This window comes from Eulemur rufifrons, chromosome 7, assembly GCF_041146395.1.
Source record: "Eulemur rufifrons isolate Redbay chromosome 7, OSU_ERuf_1, whole genome shotgun sequence".
NCBI lineage: Eukaryota > Metazoa > Chordata > Mammalia > Primates > Lemuridae > Eulemur > Eulemur rufifrons.
Genome location: NC_090989.1, coordinates 143,696,725 through 143,703,548, shown reverse-complemented (window position 1 = coordinate 143,703,548; position 6,824 = coordinate 143,696,725). Strand labels below are relative to the sequence as shown.

The window sequence follows — 6,824 nt, the reverse complement described above, 5'->3', positions numbered from 1 at the left end:
CCTTTTGTAGGAAGTTACTGCAGGGTGTGCTTCAGCACAACAGAGAGGAAACCAAGCAAGCAGGAGATGTGGAGTCTAAGAAACAGGAGCTCCATCCCAGGAGGACAGAGAGAAATTCAAGGATAGTAACTGTTGCTTAAAGAGCAGAATAGGGGAGGAGGAATGAGGGCTGGGGGTAGGGAGTGATATGGGCTAGGGGAGGAGAAGGAAAGGAACCAAAAAAAAATTAAGCATTTGGAGAAATTACTGAAGTCACTGATTAGGCAGATCTACAGGAATATTTGGAAAAAATTAATTATAGGCACAAAGAAGACTTAGCAAATACTCAAAAGGAAGATAAAGGAAAAACAAAAATAGCTTAAGAAAGGAAACAGCAATACTTTTTGTGTTGTAATTATTTTGAGAGATTGAAGAAGCAGGAAGGACAAGAGAACTAAATTCTCAACCATCTGAACAGGAAGTCAATAAAAAAATAAAAGTTATGAACTGGGAAATTATAAGATAAGAATACTATTTAGAAATTTTGATAGTAAATTCCAAAGAGGGGAAGAAAACAGCTAAAAGTGTTACTGAGGCTCTTTTCTGGAGTGTAAGACTAGTGTGGGAGTTGGGGACAAGAGACAGATATATTTTGTTATAAACTTTTAGTGCTGTTTAATTGTTTACATAGATTTTTAGAAAAAAATTAAAATTTATTACAATTTAGTGCTTGCTTCGGCAGCACATATACTAAAATTGGAACGATACAGAGAAGATTAGCATGGCCACTGCAAAAAAATAAAAAAAAAATTACAATTTAAAAATCCCCTACATACCACTTTTCCTCCCACCCCAGAAAAAGCACGTGAACTAATCTTAATGTGTTTCATAGGTCAGATAACCATTTTAACTTCTGCTCTGATATTTATCTGGAAATGAAACTATTTTGGTGTTCTCAATGAACCCTCTGACTCATACCTGGAGACGTGTTAGCATTTGTGACCTCAGAGATTTTTAGATCTCTTCTGTTCATGTGAATGATGTTGTGGTTCCCCTCTCCCTTCTTTGAATTTTCCACCTCCTGGCAGTTATCAGGGCCTGGAGAGAATGCCGGTTCTACACCAGAGAGTGGGCATAGTGTTTTGGTAAGAGTATTGGGACATGACTTGGTTATAAAAGGGTTGATTAGGGTGAGGGTTCTGATCTGCAGCAGGTCTACTAATGTCCCCTGAAACCAAGCATTTTCATAGAGTTTTGGTGCTTTCAGTAGCTGAGTTTGAGCTGATCCTGCCATTTATTAGCTTCTTTGACCTCGAACAAGTTATTTAATTGATCTAAGATTCTGCTTCCTCATTAAACAAAATGGGGACAATAATGACCTCTTCTTAGAATTGTGATGAGGACTAAATGGGACACTGTATGTGATAACGTATGTAGTGCGCTTATCTGGAGTGGTCAATAAATTAGCTATGATCAGTATGATTTTTAAGAACAATGGGGACCCTATGCAAATCATATGTATACAGTTAGCATAAGTAGTACTGAAAATAATGGGTACCTCATATAAGTGGAATTTGATAGTATTTACCTTTTGTGACTGGCTTATTCACTCAACACAATGCCTTCCAGGTTCTTCCATGTGGTAGCATGCGACAGAATCTCCTTCATTGTTTAGGCTGAATAACAGTCCTCTTGCATGTGGATGTCCAGTTGTCCCAGCACTTTTTGCTGAAGAAACTGTCCTTTCCCCACTGGACAGTCTTGGCACCCTTGTCAAAAAGCATTTAACCATCCATGATAGGTTTATTTCTGGGCTCAGTATTCTATTCCATCACTGTGTAAGTCTGTCCATGCCAGCGCCACCCCGTTTTGATGACTGGAGCTTGTAACGAGTTTTGAAAACAGGAAGTGTAAGACCTCCAACTTTGTTCTTTTTCAGGATTGTTTTGTTTATTTGGGTTCCTTTGAGAGTCCATATGCCTGATACTTTGCTAACTTTGCTTTAGTTCTTACAGTTCTTGTGTGGAATCTAAACTGTTTTCTACATCTGAGATCATGTCATTTGAAAACAGATAACTTTGCATCTTCCTTTTCAATTTCAGTGACTTTTATTTCTTTCTCTTGCCTAATTGCCCTTTCAGTTATTGGTGTCACCAGATTACATGTGTATGCACTGTGTGTCCAAAAACTCAACTAAATAATAGGCTTTTTTGATACATTAGTCTCTTAAATCATGTACAAAACAAAAGTAGTACTAGCTTTTATAATAGTCTATGTATTTATCTTTACCAGAGGTCTTTGTTTCTTCATAAAGACTTGAGTTCCTGTCTAGTGTCCTTTCTTTTCAAGCGGAAGGACTCCCTTCGTTGCAGGCAGGGCTGATGGTACTCAGCTTTTAGTTATCTGGCAATGTCTTAATTTCTCCCTCATTTGTGAAGCACAGTTTGTTGGATATAGGTTTCTTGATTGAAAGACTTTTTTTTTTTTTCCTTCCATGACTTTGAATATTTCCACCCACTGACTTCTGGCCTCCACATTTTTCTGATGACAAATCTGATGATGGTCATGTGGGGAAATTATGATGAAAATTATCTTCCTAGCAGCTCTATAGATGTTAATAACGGACCTTATTTTGTATCACACACCACAGAACACATTTTGATAGTATCATGATGTCAGCTATGTTGTAGCATCACTCTGACACCAATCAGAATTTAAAGAAAAATAAACTAAATATTTCAAGTATAGACATGATGAGATCTTTAAAAGCCTAAAGTTATTACTGATATTCAAACTATAAATGGAAAGGTCCCTGAAGCCTTTTACAGGTTTAAATTTCTAATAAACTAAATATCAATCTCCATAACCATGTCAACAAAAGCATTTGTTTTCTTTAAAGAGGAAAATGTTCTTGCGACCAAAAAAGGAAAAAAATACTGTGAGTTATACTCAGCCATGATTGGCCGATTTCTTGCTCTGACCCCATAAAGAGCCATTGTTATCCAACTAGTAACACCTGTATGAGCCCCTGGCTGGGCCTAGGATTTCGTCCTTGTTGCCCAGGAAGCTGCTTTTTGGTGACCTGTGGAGTTTGACTGTAGCGAGACTGCTTTTTTCTTGTAAGTTAGCATTGTTAGTGTAGTTAGTATAGTTAGCATCGTCTGTTAGTTGTGTTAGCGTAGGATAGCTAGTACTGTTTGTTAGTGTTGTTACCATACTATAGTTAGCATTGTTTGTTAGTAATGGTAGCATACCATGGTTAATATTGATTTTTATCAGTGTCAGGACAGTATACTTAGTATTGTTTCTTTGTAGTGTTAGTATAATTGGTATTATTGGCCTATTTAGATTATTTATTAGTATTATTAAAGTAGTTCATAAAGTTAGCATTGTCAGACTAGTTAGTATAGCTAGTACTCTTAGCCTAGATAGTATAGTTGATAGTGTTCATTAGTTAGTTAGTACAGTTAGGGTAGAGTTAGCATAGTTAGGGGTGACCATGGAGCAGGTCGTGGCCTCTAATTCTTCCACTGAGGAGCTTAACAATTATAAGATAATTGGCTCAGGCACGTTCGGCAAGGTGATGCTGGCTCCGCATGTTCCTACTGGGACCCAGGTGGCCATCAAAATCATGTCCAAGAAGACTGTCTCCAGCCTGAAAGTGTCACTATGGAGGTCAAAGCCATGAGGGCCCTGAATCATCTGAACATCCTTAAGCTTCTGGATGTCATCAGGAAAGAAGACACCCTCACTTAGTCACAGAGTACGCCAGTGGCAGGAACCTTTTCTGGCATATAGCGAGACACCACCACCTGAAGGAGGTGAAGACCCTGGCCAAATTTTGACATGTCTTGGCTGCTGTGCAGTACTGCCACAAGAACCACATCATCCACTGGGACCTGAAGCCCCCCAACATTCTACTTGGTGAGAAGGAGAACATCGAAGTAGCTGACTGTGGCTTTGCCATGACATTCAGTGAGGGGAAGAAGCTGGACACCTGTGGAACTCCTTGTTTTGTGCACCAGGAATGTTCCTGGGTGAGGAATACACAGGACGAGAGGTGGACATGTGGAGCCTGGATGTTGTCCTCTACACCGTGACAGCTGGCAGTCTTCCATTACATGGTGACAACTGGGAGAAACTTAAAAGTAACATCACCCATGGAAGGTATGAGACACCTGTTTTCTTTTCTGAAAAATTGAAAACATTTTTGAAGAAGTTCCTTACCGTTGACACCTGGGAGAGGCCCACCCTTCCTGAAATTATGAGGAACATTTGGATCAGGAGTAAGAGATGCCAGAGGTGACCAGGAAAGCCACAGTGACTGCCAGTCCTCTATCCAGCCTGCAGATGAGTCCTGATCCCAGCACAGCCCCCCAGCATGGCCCCATGGCCTCCCCTCCACCCACAGCACCAGCAGCCATGGAGAAGAGCAAGGAGGAGACACCTCTCCCCAGGAAACATCCAGGGAAGCCAAGTGTCTTCAGACTCAGAAGCCAGAGGAGATGACCTCAACCTCTTCCTCTGAGGAAGGCCAGGGCTGGAAGGGACTCACTAGGAGATTTCCCAACTTTATATTAACAAATGTGCTGTATCTGCCAGCCAAAAAGATCTGCTGCAGACTGGTAAAGAAGGTGGTGCCAGGGAATGTGAACAGCTGAAGCAGCAAGAGCCAGTATGTGGGGCTGTCCAGCCATGCTTCCTGTATCTATTTTCTTTGTTATGGTTTTACTGATACTAGTTTTAATAGACAAGTCATAATTGCATACATGTATGGGGTACAATGTGAAGTTTATATACATGTGCATTACGTGGAATTGTGACATAAAGCTAATTAACATACTGTCCCCTGAGAAAGACAAATGTAGCATGATGTCACTTATGTGTTCAATCTGCGAAGCTGACCTCATAGAAGTACAGCAGCTTGATGGTGATGAGAGGCTGGGGGATGGCAGAGGGAGGGCATGGGCAGTTGGTCATAGGGCACAGAGTTTCAGACAGGAGGAAGAAGCCCTGACATCTGTTGCACAGCAGGGTGGCAAGAGTCAGTGAGAATGTTCTGCACATTTCAAAATACCTGAGAGTCCCCTTTAAATGTGTCCTTGCCTTTAGAGTAGAGAGCAAGAAGTCCCTGAGCTCCCCAATCCTGACAACATGGAGTGGGAGGTCGGCCAAGCGTGGATTCACAGCGCCAGGTGGGAGCCAGCAAGAAGCAGCCCGCGGCCTTCAGAGGCGTCAGAGCCACCGTAGAGTGAGCTGAAGCACAGCCTGGAGCCCTGGAGACAAGAGGGCCCCTCCACTCCCATTGGGTCCCCTTTCTTCCCCAGTGTGGATTTTCTTTAAGCTTAACAATCCAGTGGTGGTCACCTAGTGCTGCTGTCCCTAAAGTCTATCCTTGGCTGTCACCCCTTCAGGAATGATTTTTTTATGTCATCACATATTATGATCAAAATAAGGAAGATTCAAATACATATGAATTATTTTGTGAAGTAACTTTATTTCTAGGGATCATAGTTCCAATTCTCTGGAACCTTTCATCCTTCTGAGCTCTTTTGGACTTGAAAGCTTCTCATTGGGTTGGCTGACCTACGTTCCTGGCTCATTGCTACCTCAAGGTCTCAATAGATCATTTTGTGAAGGAGAAAGAACATTCCAGATTGGTATTCTATTGCCTTTCAGGTCCTTCTTGAGAATAGATGGATGTTGAAGGATCATTCAAACCTGTCTTGTCTTGTTAGTTGACTTTCTGCAGTTTGCAGAGCAGAATACACAAGGTAGAAACTGAATTGCACTGTCCTAGATGCTGAAGTTTCTAATTATGGATCCTTCTTGTGCCAACCAGGAGAAAAAGGTGAGTGGAGAACTGATTGTATTTTAGTCTATTGATTTATTTTATATTGCTTTAATACACTGAACAATTCTGAATGGCATATTGTCTTTGATTTAGTGAGAGGTACTGCGAGCATTCTCTTTTGTCAAGGGTAATAACAAGTTTGTTCAGAAGGGAATCCCTGTGAAATCTTGAATCATTGCTATTGATTTTTCTGATCACAAAAGAGGCAAAGGGAAGATTTGGAGGAGGAGAATTCTAAATTTTCAAAATGATAACTTTTCTGTTGCTTTGCTTCTGGTTTTAATTTAGTGTTTGCATACATGAAGATAAGCGTGCACAAAATAATGACATAAAAGTTGACAATAGGGCTTCCTTGGGTGAAATAAGAAAGAACTACAATGGATGATGGAATTTACTTATATTTTCTGTTGACAAATTTATGGTGATAGCAAATTGTTACATTTTTCAAGACTAAAAGTGTTGTACTTAAAATCGAGAAACCTACAGAATGGGATTATCAAAAACGCAAAATGAGAATTTCCTCAAGGCTTAGTCTGAACGATTAGTCCTGTTGATTTTGATGACAGTGCACATTTATTTATGCTGTTTATGTTTTTTTAAAAGGGCAACTGAAACCAATAAAATGTGACTTTCTAGATTTTGGATATTGGGCTCTATGGATTCTTAGGTTCAGCAGGTCTAAGTCTTTAAACAAGTGACAATACATGAAAACAAAACAGGAACCATGACATCCAAATATTTTTCCAGCTCATATTTTCCACAGATGTATGATTGATTTGGAGTAGGAGAGCTCCGGCTGTATCCATCATTCATCACAGTACATGTAGAATATAGTGAGAACAGTTATAATAGCAAAAAGTTAGTAGCCATCTAAATTTGCCCCTGAAGTCAGAATTGAAATATTTTCCTGGTTCCCAACCTCTGCGCTTTTCCATGTGTTTATAGGAAAATTGGCAATATTTTACTTCTAACTTGATTTTCATTGTAGGAG

At 40.1% G+C, this 6,824-nt stretch overlaps 1 non-coding gene across 1 annotated transcript; it reads left to right on the top strand.

Moving 5' to 3' along the window:
• The first annotated feature begins 705 nt into the window (after positions 1-705).
• Positions 706-813, top strand: LOC138388858 (U6 spliceosomal RNA). Its single transcript, XR_011234336.1, has one exon. It is a non-coding gene; the product is annotated as a U6 spliceosomal RNA (small nuclear RNA).
• The last annotated feature ends 6,011 nt before the right edge of the window (positions 814-6,824 follow it).